The sequence below is a fragment of the Podarcis liolepis genome (genome assembly GCF_965112155.1).
Source record: "Podarcis liolepis genome assembly, chromosome: 14".
NCBI lineage: Eukaryota > Metazoa > Chordata > Lepidosauria > Squamata > Lacertidae > Podarcis > Podarcis liolepis.
Genome location: NC_139569.1, coordinates 28,016,567 through 28,035,759, shown reverse-complemented (window position 1 = coordinate 28,035,759; position 19,193 = coordinate 28,016,567). Strand labels below are relative to the sequence as shown.

At 44.1% G+C, this 19,193-nt stretch overlaps 1 protein-coding gene across 1 annotated transcript in view; it reads right to left on the bottom strand.

Moving 5' to 3' along the window:
• ITGA11 (integrin subunit alpha 11) overlaps nt 1-19,193 on the bottom strand; it is a 92,120-nt gene that overhangs the window by 54,578 nt on the left and 18,349 nt on the right. The gene's annotated exons all lie outside the window — the stretch shown is intronic.

The window sequence follows — 19,193 nt, the reverse complement described above, 5'->3', positions numbered from 1 at the left end:
AGGGGGGGAGGAGGAGGAGATCTTTTATTGGCCATTTCTGAACATCACACATTTGATCACAAACACTGAAAAGCCTTATCACTGAATGGTCTAACAAAATATAGAATATAGCTACCTTATTGAAATATACAATAATTTATAGAGATCAACTATAAAAAAATGTATAGAACGGTGGAGTATTTTTCTGACGTTTTGGAATGTCAAACACCAAGACAATATACAACCATATAATTGTAACTAATAAAAGGAAGCAGCATTGCATTATTGTATTGTCTTTGTTGGTCCTTCATGGTCAGTTGTAGCTTTCATTATTTAAAAATATGTTATAATAATAATAATAAAAATCAAACAAGCATAGAAATCCTCCAAATTGAGTGTATGCATAGGAATTGATTACAATTACACCATTTCCTTGCAGTCTGCTCCAACCCCCAAAACATTATAGCATTCATTCATTCAGCCAGCCTTCACATTGGCATAATTTTGAAAATAAAATCATAAAAGGGAGGGGGGAACCATCCATAAAACATTGGCAATCCAGATACATTAAGCACATGAAAGTATTGCACCAAATAGCAATGCATTGTAGCCAACTCAAGGAAAATCCATTGAAATCAATGGGCCTAATTTAGACAGCTGAGATTCCTGCATTGCAGGGGGATGGGACTAGATAACACTTATCTAGGGTCCCTTCCAACTCTGCAATTCTATAATTGTAGTCGTGTCCATTGATTCCAATGGGCATTCTCTTATTGGAACTAGCATTGGCTATAACCAGGAGTGGCTAACTTGCAGGCCACAGGCCACGTTAGTCCCCACCCTCAAAAAAGGGTTTAAATTTTAAACCAAGGTGAACTGAAAATACGTTGTCGGGGTTTGGTAGAGGACAGATAATAAATATCCCAAGTGTGCTGTGTATGCACCTCTGGATAGGGCCCATGCATTAAGCCAATGCTGGGAACCTGTGGCAATCCAGCTGTTGACAGACTACAATGCCCATCATCACTATTGGCCTTGCTGGCTTGGGTTGATGAGAGTCAAGAGTCCAAGTTCATCTGAAGGACTACAGGTTCCCCACCCTTGCACTGAACCTTCCGTCCAGTTCCCCTTAAGAAATAAACAGCCTCCCCAAACCTTCCAATATTTGGACACTGTCTATTGCCTTGCTAGACCACATCATGCTGTAGTGTAGAGGATGCTTGCAGTCACTTTTGGATGAGAGAAGAGAGGAGATTCATTCCCTGCCCCCAACCACATTTAATATTTAAGGACAGAGTTCATTCAACTCCAGCAGAACCCCACAACAGCCGGGAATCATAAAGAAATCTAAACAATGACTAATTCCTGTTTGGAATGGAGATCTTTTTCAAATCACCCGGATCGAAATCTGGCAGGAGTCGAGAGTCTGGGGACTAAATATATCAGCTGATTAAAAAGAGTTTCAGTGCAGAGCAGGAAGCAACATCAGTCAGTGTAATTTCTGGGAAACAAGAGTTGGTCTTTATATATTACATGGTGGATTAGATGGGGGATCTTTGATGGGGGATCTGAACCAGGGGTTGGAATCCAGTCAAGCATTTCCTCCCCACCCAGAAGAACATGAGGTACCATCCATTGGTACCCTGTCGGGGTTGGGTAGACTTGTACAAGCTGGGCAGGCCTTGTTTGGCTGAATGCTTCCCATGGAGTGTGCTGCCTTCTGTTGCTCATGACCTGCTTTTGATGCTGCTAGAGCACATCATTGTATGCTACTGGAGAGCACTGGCCCAAGGCTGGTCCCCTGGTAGAGACAGGGGAGGAGCAAGCAAGGCTCATTGCTTTTTCTAATATTTTTCTAATATGGGGGGCACACAGCTTTTTCTAATATGCTATATGTTCATATGATTTCTTGTCTGTTCTATAATGTATATATATATATATATATATATATATATATATATGCAGGTTTTGGTGTTCTCGGGTGTCTTCCCGTGTAAAAGTTGGGGTGTCTAGGCGACGTTTCGACGAGGTCTCACTCGTCATCTTCAGGCTGGTGCTTTCGGCTTCTTGTTACTGGAACAGAGCGGGATCTCAGTGTTTGAGTTCCTATAAATACTGTAGAGGGGTGTGGTGTATTGCCTCAAAAGTTCTGGGCAGAGGGGAAGTTCCCAGGCTAGTGTTCTTTTCTTCTTTTGTTCCTTAATTACTTGAGGGATATCTTGAGTGATTTCAAGATATCCCTCAAGTAATTAAGGAACAAAAGAAGAAAAGAACACTAGCCTGGGAACTTCCCCTCTGCCCAGAACTTTTGAGGCAATACACCACACCCCTCTACAGTATTTATAGGAACTCAAACACTGAGATCCCGCTCTGTTCCAGTAACAAGAAGCCGAAAGCACCAGCCTGAAGATGACGAGTGAGACCTCGTCGAAACGTCGCCTAGACACCCCAACTTTTACACGGGAAGACACCCGAGAACACCAAAACCTGCATTCCTGTACCCGTGAAAATCTACGAAAACAAATATATATATATATATATATATGTGTGTGTGTGTGTGTATATATATATATATATATATATATATATATATATATATACCGTATATGTTCTTTAGTGTGAGACCTGTTAGGTGAAAGGTGACTAATAATTTCAATAAATAAATAAGACATTTTGCTGCCTGAGACAAAGCACAAGATATGGAACAAGCTTGTTTCCTGCTGCTCCAGAGGGCAGGACCCAAATCAGTGGATTCAAATGACAAGAAAACATATTCTGACTTAATAATAATAATAATTTATTTATATCCCACCCATCTGGTTGGGTTTCCCAATCCACTCTGGGCGGCTCCCAGCAGAATATTTAAAACACAATAAAACATCAAACATTAAAAGTTTCCCTAAACAGGGCTGTCTTCAGATGTCTTCTAAAAGTCAGCTGTTTATTTCCTTGACATCTGATGGGAGGGCGTTCCACAGGGCAGGTGCCACTACCGAGAAGGCCCTCTGCCTGGTTCCCTGTAACCTCACTTCTCGCAGCGAGGGAACCACCAGAAGGCCCTCGGCGCTGGACCTCAATGTTTGGGCTGAACGATTGGGGTGGAGACGCTCCTTCAGGTATACTTAACATTAGGAAGAACTTTCTAAGGGTAAGAGCTGTTTCGCAGTGGAACAGATGACCTCAGAAGGTGGGCCATTGCAGGTATTTAAGATGAGGTTCCATGGCCATCTGTTAGGGATTCTTTAGCTGTGATTCCTGCATTGCAGGAGATTGACCATTGAGGCTCCTTGCAGCTCTACAATTGCTGCTGCTGTTATCTACAATCCTATGATTTTATGATATCCTCCACCACACTCAAAGGCAGCAGGCTAGCTTAGGGCAGGGAGGACACACACAGTTTGGCCCTACAACTCTCTTCCCTTCAGTATCTTCTGTCTTAGGCAGCTGCCTCACTTTGTCTAATGGTAGGGCTGGCTCTAATACTGGAATACATCCATCATTCATGCAAATGCCCTACCAAGGAATGTTTCTTCTACTTGGTGTTGTTGCAGGGAATCAATCAGGGATGCCAAATATCCCTCTGTATGGAGTGATGTGCCACATCTGGAATCCATGAGGGACCACCACCAGCTGTTCCTCTGGATCTAGCCATGCTCAAGCTAGGCAGCTTTTCTGGAGCTCTTTCCTTTGGAAATGTCCAGGCTCTCTGCGTCCAGAAGAGAGTGGCAGGAAAGGGACTGATAGACGGACTGTTTCTCAGTTTCATCTCTGAGCCTGAGCCTGCCCAATGATGATGATGATGACGATAATGTCATGCGGTCCTGACGTAGGACAAACCTCTGGGAAAGATTCCCCACAGGCCTTGGCATTATGGATTACTTTTTACTCAGAAGCAAAAATCAAAATGCACTTGCTTTCAACCCAATCCCAACATCACCACCAGGCTGCAAAGGTAGCAACTGAAACGAGCATCTTATTTTCGAATTGCAAATAGGACATCCAGCCAGCTAGTGGAGGAGAGGAGATAAAGTTTTCACAAACCGTCTTGTGGAGAACTCCTCAAAAGCAGTTGTCAAGGCTCTGACATCTGCAGCAGCTAATCCCCATCTCCACCTTCAAAGTAACTGGGGAAATATTTCCATGGGCGCTAAGTTTCCATGAGGCTCAATCACCACTGCTCTTTAAAAACTTAAAGTTCAACCCCAATGGAAAGCAATGTGTCATTGTCCAAGAAAGACACAAAAAAAATGTATGTGGCTTCCTTTCATTTTAGGACCTTGCCTCCTTCATTGTCATGACTGTTATAGGTTTTGGTTTCCTCCATAGCTCTAAGCTTGAATGACTCACTTTTTAATGCTTTATATAGCTTTGGAATTGCGATGCCTCTGGAATTGGGTGGGAGAAGCTTAGGCTTGCTTAGGCAGCATTATTAGAATTCTAGAGGCAACCACAGAATTGGTTGAAATGAAGGGCCCTGCAGGAGAGGAGAAGACTCTGCATAGGTGGCTGTTGGATTATCACTATTTTAAGAGACTTATGCCAAGTTTCCTTTCATTATCACCAGTGGGCCTCTCAATGCAGCTTTCTTCTGGGCCAGAGTTCACCCCCTGCTATGGGTTCCCTAATTCATGCTAGGTCAGAGAACATAAATAGAGCCTACGGGATCAGGCCAGTGGCCCATCTAACAGAGCATCCTGTTCTCACAGTGGCCAACTAGATGCCTAAGGGATACCCTGAAGCAGGATTCGAGCACAAGAGCCCTCCTCCGTGGTTTCCAGCAACTAGGTACAGAAGCATTATTGCCTCCGACTGTGGAGAAAGAGCACAGCAGTTCCCCACACTTACACAGCAAAGGGAAAAGTAATAGTATTTAAACAATCAATGTTTATTTAATTACTTCAGTAATGCAGCGGTTTGACTTCATCCCCAGAGGCGTACTTCATTGTCTCTCGAGACAGGCAGATGCCAACAACAACTTCCTTAAATACCATATCTTACTGCTTCTGATACCGCCTAGAAACCATAATCATCAGCACAATATTGATATGCCGCTCTTTTGCCCGCCAGTGGCATATTAAAACCATAAAATGTCCAATAAAATGTCATCATCAATCAAATCCATGTAAGGCAGAAAATCACAACACACAAGGGCCAGAAGATACTGTCTCCTGTCAGAAGCACTCTCGCTAATCCTAGTTTCCACACTCTTAGGGTCTAGAAACATGAACTGATGATGAAAAATACTTAAAAACAACAAGCCAACTTACCTAAAGTAGAACAGTTAATGCTGCTATTAATTGTGAACGTATGCATTAATTGTGAATGTATGTATTTACCATGAACAAAAAAAAAGTAGTCTATTTGAGATATTTATATACTTCTTTCCAGGCAAACCTTATCAAGTGGTCTTAATATGAAATATTAAGAGGCATCAATTAAAACTATAGAAAGAAATGACAAGTTACAGGGGGAAAGCATTCTGTTGTGTTTTTTTTAAAATCATATTTATTAAAGTTTCCAAAAGACAAAAGATAGAGATACAAAGAAAAAAAAAATAGAATACACTTAAAACCTTATTTTCATTGCCAACTTTCTGGGACTCCCCCCTCCCCCTCCCAACTGTATTCCCCTTTCATTAATTTGGTTCTACAAGCTCTTACTCCCAATTTAAAACTTAATTTGTTTAACCCAATATTCAATTTAATTTATACAGTCATTCCACCATCCCTCATCATTAACAGAAATTTTTTTCCCCCAAGGTCCACCCCAGTTTCCTTCCACGAATTCCCTTTTTTGATAAACACGTCCAATCAAAATAAAAGATGTACAAGAAGATATAACAAGATATAAAAGATAAAGAATATAAAAAAAAATAGTTGCACAGCCTTTGGATTCCAAATCTCCCCCCCCCTTCCCCGGTTTGAATTCCCCATATCCATCAGTCTGTCTATTGTCAGCCTGGAGATCTCAAATCCATGGCCAGTTTTTCCCCCAGTTCCCCCTTGCCGGTTTTTTCCCCCCCTTGGTCTTTATAGCTCCCCCCTTGTTCTTTCCAAGTCGTAATCAGTCCTTTGTTCTTTTTTCTCACTTTCTCAGGTTTCTTGTCCTGTTCCGCTGCTAAAACGTTCTAATTCAGAAATTTGGTACCTCTACAGAAGTTGTTGTTGTTCAGGAACAAAAACTTACGTCCAGTCCCTTCCTTTCTTCAATAGATAATTCTATTGTCTCCTTTAATATAAACACCTCTGTAGACGAAATACTGTTTCGGTTTTGCAGCTTTCCCAGAAGATAACAAGTCCTGTACGATTCCAAGAGTATTTTTCCACTTACGACCGTTCTTGTAATGTCCCGAAACCCCTCTAGGGGGATTGTAGTAACTTTGTTTCCTCTGATCCAAAAGTCAAATTGTTATTCCTTATTTTCAACAGTTTATATCCAAATTGTAGCAAAACTAACCAGCAAAGTCCTCATGGCAAAGTCCTCTTTATATTCTCCAACTTTGACAGCTACTTTGACAGCTGTCAAAGTGTCTGTCTCTCTTCACCAGGCTCTCTCACGAATCGCCCCGGTTTCCTGGGGGGGGGGTGTTACATTTTCCTTCTCACCCTCCACTCTTCTCCTCCAGCACAATTCTTATAATTTCCCATCATGGAATTAATAATTTTTATCAAAAATACGCTTCTCTCTCGACCTTGGTAGCCCAATCCTTGTTTTAGAATGTTTACAATAGGGGGGGGGCTGACTTCCTTTTTGGATCTCCCCCGCTCGTGCCGAATCCGAAAAAAAATTCTTTTTTTCTCCTTTTAAACCCGATTTCCAAATTACTCACGGGTTGTTGTTTAAGGTCCGAATTTTCAATAGAAGAAGTCAGCGCTCTCCGTTGAATGGCATGCGGCTTCGCTCGGCAGGGAAAGCAGTGGACTCACAGCACCACGCCACTCCCCGGCACCCGTTCCGTAGCCTTTAAAAAGGCTCCTTCGCGAGTCGGGAGGGCGCTAATGGTGCCCGCCGAGTCACCCATGTCCACGGGCCCCGTGCCCGTGGTTTTTGAGGGTCCCCGCGTCGCCGGTGCGGTAGGACCCAGCCCCTGCCGAGCAGACTCCCTCCGGAGCTCGGAGGGAGTCCGCCATTCGGCGATGGCGCCAACCCGGAAGTCACAGGGGGAAAGCATTCTGGATCAACTGCAGGACCAGGTCAGGGTGGTCCAGTGCGTGGCCATTGCATGTGTAGCATGCAATGAATGGACCTCTTTTGGTGGCCTTTGGCAACATTCAGTGCCCCCCCCACTGCGCTCACACTGCCTTCCCAGAGCCAGATAAGTGAGGTGTTGGGCTTTGGGAAGGAAGCATGAAGGCTCTGGCAGGGTCCTAGAGTCCCCCTTCCTCCTTCCCAAAGCCTAATTAGCAGTTCCCAGCTTTGGGAAAGAGGTGGGTGGGGCACCAAATGGTGGGCTCATACCCCCACCCCATGTGACAAGGCAGCGTGTGGCCTGCGGGTTCTGTGTTGAAGTACTTTTGCGGCCTACTTGGTATGAAAAGTTGGATTGCCCTGACCTAGATAGTCATCAGCTCACCTGGCTGATGTAATTGGCTACTTAGGAGCATCTCAGTGCCAGAGAATAGGCTGAATTCCTTGAAGGAAACCTGTGATGTGCTTGAGGTGTGAATTACTAGCTGATTGCTCGACCCTCCAAGTAAATCTTGCTTGCAGCAAAGCTTTTCATTTGCAAAACCCTACTTGTTAATTAGACACCTCAGAGTGATGATATATAAAACCAGATTCTTTTGTTGTAAAGGCATCAAAGCATGGCTGTTTTAATGCCTCCCCCCCCTTGCAGAATTAATGTAGTTTCCCCCCTGTTTTGTCTTAAATATCTAGCATAAAACCAAAACAGCTGTGATGGGTCTGGTTATTTTTTCCAGTTGCTGTGTAGCATGCAATGAATGGACAGAGAATGAAAAGCACTTTTCTTATTTTGGCTCTTTGGACTTTGAAGCCAGAGGGACCCATTTTCAGCATCTACGCTCAGGGAAGGCCTGCAGGGAACTCTAGGAAATGTAGCTCTGCGAGGCGAATAAGGACCACGTGGGTGGTGCTGTGGGTTAAACCACAGAGCCTAGGACTTGCCGATCAGAAGGTCGGCGGTTCGAATCCCCACGACAGGGTGAGCTCCCATTGCTTGGTCCCTGCTTCTGCCAACCTAGCAGTTCAAAAGCACGTCAAAGTGCAAGTAGATAAATAGGTACCACTCCAGTGGGAAGGTAAACGGTGTTTCCGTGTGGTGCTCTGGTTCGCCAGAAGCAGCTTAGTCATGCTGGCCACATGACCCGGAAGCTGTACGCCGGCTCCCTCAGCCAGTAAAGCGTGATGAGTGCCGCAACCCCAGAGTCGGCCACGACTGGACCTAATGGTCAGGGGGTCCCTTTACCTTTACTTTAACAACTATTAGCACCCTTAACAAACTGCAGATCCCAGGTATTTAAAGTGATAGCAAAGCACTTTAAATGCATGGTGTCAATGTGTCAAAGGCTGAAGAACTGTGTCTGGCTGAGGACAAGGTCTCTATGCCCTCCAGGGCAAATTTCACTGATGTCTGCTCCGTCTTGCAACTGTCACTTATTCCTAAATATTCCTTTGTCTACAAAAGAAGACAGGCCACGCGCAGAAGTGAACAATAACAGCAGCCAAAATGCAAAGAGCTCCTGAATTTCATTGGCATTTCGATTCTACATCTAATCACCTGCTCACTGAAATAATAAACCGATGGGGGAAAGAGCTATACAGTTACACATGTTTAAAATACACACGTATATTGCATTTCCCAAAAAATATGTATGATTAATGTGAAAGACACCAGGGAGAGAAAAAAGAAACGGGTATTTTTGGAAAAGCAGACATGAAACAACAGAAGATCAGCTCGTTCTTTGCAATCAATGGAACAGTTAATCTCCAGCAGCAGCTCTGGAGCCACTAATTTATTCAAGATGGGGCTGGGCGGCAAATGAGAGCTGAGAAAGGGAGTGGGTCGCAAGGAGGGTTTCAATGGGTTTGGTTGGAAAGGAGGGGGTTGCCAACACCCACCCACCCACCCCTGGATTCAATTGAGTTTCCATTTAAAGGTGAACTTACTCAATTCACACTATCTGAAGCAATATGTTATCTTCACTCTACTATTGATTTCACATGGTTCTTGGAAATTCGCAGCTTCTCCGAATTTTGCGACGCAGTTCTCCAGCCAAGCAATGTGTACAAAATTGCATATACTGGGGTATTGTGTGCTTAACTGATGTATTTTAACTATTTTTAACTAGTTTGATTTTTAAAAAACCTGTGTTTTGGAATGATTGTAAGTGTTGGAAGCTGCAACTGAATCCCAGCTTGGGAGGAAGGTGGGATATAGATAGATAGATAGATAGATAGATAGATAGATAGATAGATAGACAGACACACACATTAAATAATATTGTAAGTATTAAGTGCACTGGTGTGTGGGTGTGAGATTCACTCCCCAGCCTTTCTGGTACAATACCTCTTTCTTCAGTGATATGGAACAACATGGCTGCTCCCTTGGAATGGGCCTCTAAAAATCCACAAGACTTGAGCAAAAATTGGAATTCTTCCAATGGGCGTTGCAAAGAGAATTCCAGGGCAGGGTGTTATATTGCGTTTATAGGCTGGATTTGAAAAGGGACATTAGGGGCTTATCACTTTCAGTCAATTCCACCCCCTGCTCCAACCCCCCTGGCTCAGCCAGCTTTCCCCTAAAATAAAATAGACAGCATTGTGATTTGGGGTCTTGAACCTGCATTTCCACAAGTGCCTGCTGTGTTCAGATCAGTACAGGGACGCAGGTGCTGCTGTAAAACATTCTTATGCAAAGGTTTCCTTGCAGGATAATATATCAAATGAATCTGTTTCTTAAACGTATGATGAATTTTAGAAATAGCCCTTACAGCTGTCTCTCCCGCAATTGCAGTGGAGCATGTAGTCATCCTATTGCCTGTCTCAGGTGATTCTTTTTGTTGTTGTTGTTTAGTCGTTTAGTCGTGTCCGACTCTTTGTGACCCCATGGACCAGAACACGCCAGGCACTCCTGTCTTCCACTGCCTCCCGTAGTTTGGTCAAACTCATGCTGGTAGCTTCGAGAACACTGTCCAACCATCTCGCCCTCTGTCGTCCCCTTCTCCTTGTGCCCTCAGTCTTTCCCAGCACCAGGGTCTTTTCCAGGGAGTCATAGAATCATAGAATCATAGAGTTGGAAGAGACCACAAGGGCCATCGAGTCCAACCCCCTGCCAAGCAGGAAACACCATCAGAGCACTCCTGACATATGGTTGTCAAGCCTCTGCTTAAAGACCTCCAAAGAAGGAGACTCCACCACACTCCTTGGCAGCAAATTCCACTGTCGAACAGCTCTTACTTCTCTTCTCATGAGGTGGCCAAAGTATTGGAGCCTCAGCTTCAGGATCTGTCCTTCCACTGAGCACTCAGGGCTGATTTCCTTCAGAATGGATAGGTTTGATCTTCTTGCAGTCCATGGGACTCTCAAGAGTCTCCTCCAGCACCATAATCCAAAAGCATCAATTCTTCGACAATCAGCCTCCTTTATGGTCCAGCTCTCACTTCCATACATCACTACTGGGAAAACCATAGCTTTAACTATACGGACCTTTGTTGGCAAGGTATTCTTTTTGTGTGTGTACAGAAAATGAATCACAGAATTCAAGAGTTGGAAGGAACCCAAAGAGTCATCTAGTCCACTCTCTGCAATGCAGGAATTGCAACTAAAGATGCAAAATGTGACCCTCGGGTCCCTTCCAACTCTACATTTCTATGATTCTATGTACCATACAGGTCATAATTGTGGCTCTCCTTTGTAACCATCTTTCGTTTTTAATTCCCACTTTCCCTTCCCTTACAAGCACAAAGTAGTTTGCTTTTCCATTGTTTAGGGTTTTTCCACTCCAGTTCCAAGCTCAGGCACTCTCCGAGCCTTGAGCCCAAGCTTATGCCTGTTTACTTGGAATTGAGCCAAACTGATTTCAATTGCTCCCAAGTCGGTGTGCGCAGAAACATGGTCGTCCCTGCCACTTTTTACAGCCTTATTAGTGAAGGAACTGTTTGTGGTTTGGGAAAGAGGTTTTGGGGTTTTGCAAGATGAAAAGAGCCACAGGCCTTGTGAGAAAACAAGCTTGGAAGAGTTGCTATGCAGGCCGCCCCATGACCACAAAGTCAGAAAACAACGTCTGAGCTGTGCTAACTAACACCTGTGAAACCAGACTGACGCCATGTGGAAAACAAATTAGCCTTTCCTTGTTCAGGCCTGGCAATGTCTAGGCTCATATTGACAGGGAAAAGAAGCCAGGATTGATGGATGAGGACCCAGTTATTTCCATTTCAGAATGGGGAAAACCAGCATTTCATTTCTAAGAAAGAATGAGCAGGTGCAGGCAAGCATAGTAGGGATGGGGAAGAAATCTGATTCAGTTCACATGTAAATGCAAATCAACCTAATTCACACTTTCTGATACAGGACGCAAACTGAAACACAGCCGTCCTTTGAAATTTGCGCTTCTCTACATTTTGCAGTATAGTTCTCCAGGCAATTAATGTGTACCAAAATACATACAGAATGGTAAAATGTGCACAAAAGTGCATATATTGGTGGAAATGCCATACAAAAATGCATATTTTAGAGGGAATTGCATATATATTAGGAGAATTTTGCAGTACAGTGCTGATGAATTTTCAACAGGGTTTTTTTAAAACAGTAATTTGCAATTGTTAGTCATTTAGACATGTCCGACTCTTTGTGACCTCATGGACCAGAGCACGCCAGGCACTCCCGTCTTCCACTGCCTCCCGCAGCTTGGTCAAACTCATGTTCGTAGCTTCGAGAACACTGTCCAACCATTTCGTCCTCTGTCGTCCCCTTCTCCTTGTGCCCTCAATCTTTCCTAACATCAGGGTCTTTTCCAGGGAATCTTCTCTTCTCATGAGCTGGCCAAAGTATTTGATCTGTCCTTCCAGTGAGCAGTCAGGGCTGATTTCCTTCAGAATGGATAGGTTTGATCTTCTTGCAGTCCATGGGACTCTCAAGAGTCTCCTCCAGCACCGCTCCTTCATGGATCACTGCCTTGTCGTGGCGAAGGGGCTTGAATAACTCAGAGAAGCTATGAGCTGTGCCGTGCAGGGCCACCCAAGACGGACAGGCCATAATGGAGAGTTTTGACCAAACGTGATCCATTTGGAGTAGGAACCTGCAAGCCACTCCAGTATCCCTGCCAAGAAAACTCCATGGACAAAGACAACAGTAATTTGCAAACTGATGTGGAAATGTGAAAAACTGGAGTTAAGACTGGAAAACAGAGAAACCAGAATTGGTGGATTTGTCCACCCCATCTCTGGCATGAAGACTGCAATTTGGCTCCACCTTCCGCCCCATCCATGGCAAAAAGGGCTGGTATCACCTGGTTACTACAACTCCATGCTCTAAGAATCTGTGGCCCTCCAGCTGGTAGACTGCAGCAGGGTTTGCTAACTTGTGGGTGTCCGTATGTTGCAGGCTCCAACTCCCATCAGCCCCAGCAGGCAGCATGGGCAGGGATGATGGGAGTTGTAGTCTAGCAACATCTGAAGGGTCAAAGGTCTCCTCGCCCCTGCTTAAGCATCTCTTTTTTTTAACTGAATTGTTTACATCGAGAATGAAACAGGTATTTCCGCAGAGGATGTGCAAAATACAATGCCATTTCCTGGAAGACCTTTCTTCTCATTTTGTTGGCAATTCAGGAACACAGGAAACTGCCAATTCAGACCATTGGGTCCATCTAGTTCAGTATTGTCTACACTGACTGGCAGCAGCACTTTGTAGTTTCTGACAGGGGACATTTCTGGCCCCTACTTGGTGAAACTGGGCATTGAACCTGGGACTGTCTGATTGCAAAGCAGATCCTCTACCAAGTGGCTCCAGCTGGTTGCCTTCTTGCAGCTCATACCTTTCCTTAGGTTAAAAAAAATATGTTTCCCCAATGGGATAATCCCCACAAAAATATTCCCTTTAATCTTTAACAAGCAATGAGGTGACTTTGCTTTCTTTCCCCAAGTCATAATGAGTGTTTTCTTCCTGTTTTAAATCAAGCCCTCTCATCCAAATCTGACACAACTGTAATCTAAACAGATGTTCTCAGTGACTGTGGCTTTGGGCTTGGAAGGGATAATTCTAATTACATAGCATCTTCTGAGGAGTGCATCTCTTAATTCACTGCTTGGCATATGGAAGCTTCTTTGAATCATCTCTCTATACTGCTTTGAGAGGGTGGGAGCTGATCTATAAAATGGGTTCTTCAAGACAGGCTGGCAGGGGTTGATGGGAGTTGTAGTTCAGAACATCTGGAGAGCAGAGAGTTGGGGGAATGCTCCTACAGTTACACAGCCCCACATGCCAGCTACATTGGGGTTATGATACATTGATAAGGGCTGCTTTGCTAAACCCAACAAAAAACACCCATTGGAGGCAATCATGAGTTGCATTATGATATCAGTGTTTCAGAACCAAAAATACTGCATAGAATGGTTGATGGATCAATAGTGTGATGCAGCAGCAAAAACAAAACAAAACAAAACAAAACACACCAGCTAATGCATTTCTATGCTACATCAAAAGAAGTATAGTGTCCAGATCAAGGAAAGTCATATTACCACTCTATTCCGCCTTGGTTAGATTGAATCCTGATTTTGTCTTCTGTGGCATTAGTTACCCCTCTCAATTTTGTGTCAACTGCAAATTTGATGAGCATTCCCTCAATTCTTTTGTCCAAGTCATCTATAAAGGTGTTGAACAACAGCAAGCCCAGGACAGAACCCTGCGGCACCCCACTTGTCATTTTTTCCCAGGATAATGAGGAAGCATTAGTGAGCACACTCTGGGTTTGGTCAGTCAACAAGCTCCAAATCTACCTAACAGTTATCTTGTATATCCCACTTTTTACCAGCTTCCCGCAAGAGTATCATGGAGGACTCTGTCCAAAGCCTTACTGAAATCAAGATACTCTACATTTACAGCATTCCCCTGATCCACCAAGCTTGTAACTCTATCCGATAAAGAAATGAGATTTGTCTGGCCTGACTTGTTTTTGAGAAACCCATGCTGGGTCTTAATAATCACATCCTTTTTCTAAGTGCTCATAGACCAACAGTTTAATTATCTGTTCTAGGACTTTTCCTGGTATCAATGTCAAGCTGACTGTTTAGTAGTGGAGTGAACTACGGTGGAATGGACTACTTCAGAAGGTGGTGGACTCTCCTTCATTGGAGGTTTTTAAACAGAGGTCTCCATTTTTTGAATATATAAAGATGGAGAGTCATATAAGTACTCCTCCCATCATTCACTCCTCAATGTGGCTGGGCTATAGAGACTCATCTTAAAAACTTAACTACATGTAACTGCATCTCTGTAATTTTTTTTTTATACTGAATATGCTCCATGTATAGTTGTTATTGTTTGTTTGGTTATGTCTTAGTGCAGGGGTCGTCAACCTGTGCCCCATGGGCTGCAAGCAACCCATTGGGGGAAATTTAACTGGCCCACGAGCCGCCCCCGAACTGAGCCACCTGCTTGGCTAGTCCCCGTGTGCTGTGCTAAACTGGCACGGCACGTAGACTCGCTTCCGCAGCACCAGAAATCGCATCTGTGCATTCCCAGGCGCCGGAAATTGTGTCTGCGCATGCCCAGATGCTGGAAATCATGCACACAATCTGGCCCATGGAGAGATCTCCGTGGAACTTTACCAGCCTAGGCAGGTAAAACCTTGCCAAGCCCTGTCTTAGTGTGTCCATATGTTTTTGATAAAATCAATATATTTATGATAAAATCAATTAAAAAATAGCAGAGATCTGTCATATGTGATCTAGCCGAGATTCCTGCTTTGCAGGGGTTGGACTAGATGACCCTTGGGGTACCCCCCCATGCTACAATTCTATAATTGTATGATTAAGTCCATATGCGATGGGAAATATCAGTTGTGTTTACTACAGAAGGAAGGCCTATGGAAGCCAATGAATCCTCCTTTGCTTTCATGGGAGAATACAATGGGACTTGTAGTTTGCAGTGAGCACTGAAATGACAATAAACCACAATCCAAGCAGGAGACAAAACCAATTTCTTTGGCGATCCAGAATTTCCAGAGTGGGGAAAAATATGTGCGAGAGCATTCTGTCGAAAATCTCTTTGGCTCCCGCAATTTGAAACAAATTCAGGAACAACAGTTCAGTTCTGGCAATGCTTTGTTATTTCTAGAGTTCCTTCCTATGTAGAATATTAAGTCCTGAGCTGAACTGGGCTGGGAGGGCAGCAGGGTGATTCACAAAGATTCTCATATCCTTTTGAAAAGCGGGACCCTATTCCGTCCCTTTCATAGCCTTGGGAATGGCTGCTGTTAAAGTATGCAAACATCACTCTCTGAACTTTCCTGCATTTCATTTTTCTCTTACCTCACTTTTTTTAAAAAAACAACAACTCCTCCTCCCATTCATATGGGACCCTGCAACTCTGGATTACGCTGAATGCATGATGAAGTGGCCGGTGTTTCATGAAAGCTAATGCTGCAATTCATTCATTCATTCTCCATTTATTAAATAATTGTTATAAATTATTATTATTATCAGCCTTCCACCCTAAGGCCCCTGGGTGGGTTACAGCATTAAAATCATTTTTTAAAAAACAAAATAAAAGGAATTTACAATCATCATTATTATTAATTTGCTAGTTGTTAAAGTGTCATAAGACTCTTTGCTCCTTTTGATGCAAAAGGCTAATACAGTCTGCTCCCCCTCTGTAAACCGTCTCTGATGTGCAACACAGTTTCTTCCACATGGAGGCATAAATATATATTAAAGCCCACATAGCCCCTTTCCCCATCTGTAGTTCAAGAAGCCCTTGACTATGCAATTCTGTGTTGAAAAAGAAATGAGACTTAAATCGCCACTCGGTTTTGCACTTCTGAACATCTACCAAGACTGTGGGGTGGGGGTGGGGGTGGGCGGCAGTGCAATTCATATAGCTAACCCTATCTTGTTTATTTGGTTTATAGGTTCATTTTCTCATTCTCTTTGCACAGATATGTTTTGTGTGTGTAAAAGTTGCAACAACAAAAGTTAAATAACAACAACATTAAGATAATAAAGGGCTGTATCCAATTAAGTCCTATGTAGAGAGTAGACCCACCAAAATTAGTTGTGTCCATTAACTTCAATGGGTGAGTAGGCCTAACATTGGATGCAACCCAATAATAATAATAATAATAATAATAATAATAATAATAATAATAATAATCTATCCTACCTACCCTCCTTCTCCCGCTCCCCCTCTCAAACCCCAAACTGGTGCATCCAGTCGCAAGCCAGACCACCAAAGACTGACAGCCAAGAAAGCTGGGGAAATGACTAACTCCTTTTCCAGATCAGCACAATTATTGCTGTAAATCTTCAGAGCAGATTTGATGCGGCTTCCCCAGAGTCCCTTTCCCCTTTTTTTCACATTACAGTAAGACAGAGGACGTCATGTCTGCTCCTGTGATTACCCAAAGTATAGGAGGGTTTGCCACCAGCTCCTCCGAGCTCGTGAGGTAACCAACAACACAGGCCTGGGAGCCCTGCGGCTCTCGGGCTGGATTGGGCCTCTTTGGGATTCCTGCTCAGCCATGAAGCCTCTCTGTGCCATTTTAAGGATTAGAGAGAGAAGAGACCGAGAGATGTAATGCACACACTGAAGAGTGCTAGGCAGTGAGGGCTGGTCCTTTCAGGGGAGTGGGGCACAGCCCCACCAGCCTCCCTCTGTTCTCAACCAGCCCCCACCTGCCTGCCTCCTTACTTACAACCAGTCCAAGCCCATTCCCGTCAGCTTCCTGCTCCCTCAGTCTCTGTGTTGCCTTTGCAGAACATAAGAAGAGCCTGTTGGATCAGCTCAATGGTCCATCTAATCATCCATCCTGTTATCACAGGGGCCAACTAAATGCCTGTGGGAAACCAGCAAGCATGAGCACAAGACTCAGAGCCCTCTCCCCTCCTGTAGTTTCCAGCAACTACAGAGACATTACTGCCTCAAACTGTGGGGGAAGAGCACAGCTATTCTAGCTAGCAACCATTCATAGCCTTCTCCTCCAGGAACTTGTCTCATTGTTTTTTAAAGCCATCCAAGTTGGTGGCCATTACTGCAGACCCTCCAAGTGTCCCTATTTTCCAGGGACAGTCCCGGATTTACAGAAGCTGTTCTGGTTTCTGATTTGATCCCAGAATCTCCTGTCTTTCCTCAGGACGTCCCTGTTTTAATTGGAGAAACGTTGGAGGGTATGAAGTTGTGTGACCCTCAAGCCAAGGAGATAAGTAACTATACAGTAATACCTCAGCGAGTGTCAGCCCCATCGAGCGTCCATTTCGGCCAATGTCCGCGGCAAACCTGGAAGTACCAGAACAAGTTACTTCTGGGTTTGCAGCTCACGCATGTGCAGAAGCGCAAACCGCTCCGTGCGCATGTGCAGAGCAGCACTTTGTCAAGAGTCCCTTTTGTCGAGTGTCTGGGGCTCCAGAACGGATCCTGGACTCAAAACAAGGTACCACTGTATACTTATCTGAAGGCAGCCCTGTATAGGAAAGGTTTTTAATGTTTTTTTATGTGTTTATATCTATTGGAAGCCACCCACAGTGACCGGGACAACCAAGTCGGATGGGCAGGGTATAAATAATAAAATTGTTGTTGTTTTTGTGGACTAGGGCATTCCCATTTTCATCTGAGAAATGTTGGAAGGTACTGTGTCCTGTGGGAACAAGTTCCACAATTCATCTGTGTGCTGAACAGTGGTACCTCAGGTTACAGATGCTTCAGGTTACAGACTCCGCTAACCCAGAAATAATACCTCGGGTTAAGAACTTTACCTCAGGATGAGAACAGAAATCGTGCGGCGGCAGTGGGAGGCCCCATTAGCTAAAGTGGTGCTTCAGGTTAAGAACAGTTTCAGGTTAAGAACGGACCTCCGGAATGAATTAAGTTCTTAACCCGAGGTACCACTGTATAAAGATACATAAATGTTTCCTCTTATTCACCTTTTCTCTTAAAAAAAACCCAAAAACCTTCACATTTGGGGGAGGGGAGAGGTCTCTCATGACCTGGACAGCTGTCACATACTTCAGCAACAGTAATCAAATCAGGGCAGGCCAGCCTTTCACATAAAAACTCATTTCACCCTCCAGGGTTCAGGGTGAGTTTCATATTCACCGCCCGCTTTGCTCTCATGAGGGGATGCCATTTCTTTTCAGGATGAAAAATGGGCTGTTGCAAAATATCCGAGGGTAAAGTATGCAATTAGGCTGGACTTTTTTATTTTTAAAAGATGATCTTTCAGAATTAGAAAATGGTCACGTCAGCATTTGGAAACACACATGTGCAGCAGAAGCTCGAGGAGAGGAGAGGAAGCCAGGCAGACTCTTCCTTTTCCTGGAGCTGCAGGCGAGCAAGATCACCGGGGGAAGAGGAAATCCAAGTTTAATGGAACTGTCAGAGAAAAGAAAGGTTGGGGTGGGAGAAAAGAAACGAGACGAGCGCTTTGAGAGCTGAAAGCCTGATCTTTAGAACTCAGTCCAATGGTTAGGGGCCAGTGATGCACCAAGAGCCACCCTCGTAACCCAGATGGATGCTTGGGTAGGCAGGAGACCTGCTTCCATCGTAGGCTGAGTGAGTTTCAGCTGCTCAGCCCCACTCCTTCCCCCCAAAGATCTTCAGTAGGTCTTCTGCCTTGCAATACTAGGAAACCCCAAGAATGAGGACAAAAAAGCTGTCTGAATAAATCTGCCATCTTATTTCTGATTATATGGCATCACAGAATCATAGAATTGTAGAGTTGGAAGGGTCTCCAAGAGTCATCCAGTCCAACTCCCTGCAATGCAGGAATCACAGCTAGATTCCCTGACCGGTGACTATCTAACCCTGTTTTAAAACCTCCAATCAAGGTGAGTCCACCACCTTCTGTTCCACTGTTGAATGGCTCTTACTGTCAGAAAGTTCTTCCTGATGTTTAGTCAGAATTTCCTTTCTTGTAACTTGAATCCATTGATTTGGGTCCTACCCTCCAGAGCAGCAGAAAATTAGCTTTCTCCATCTTTCATGGGATGGTGTCTCAGAGATCTGAAGATGACTATTATATCACCTGAACATACCTCAGATTA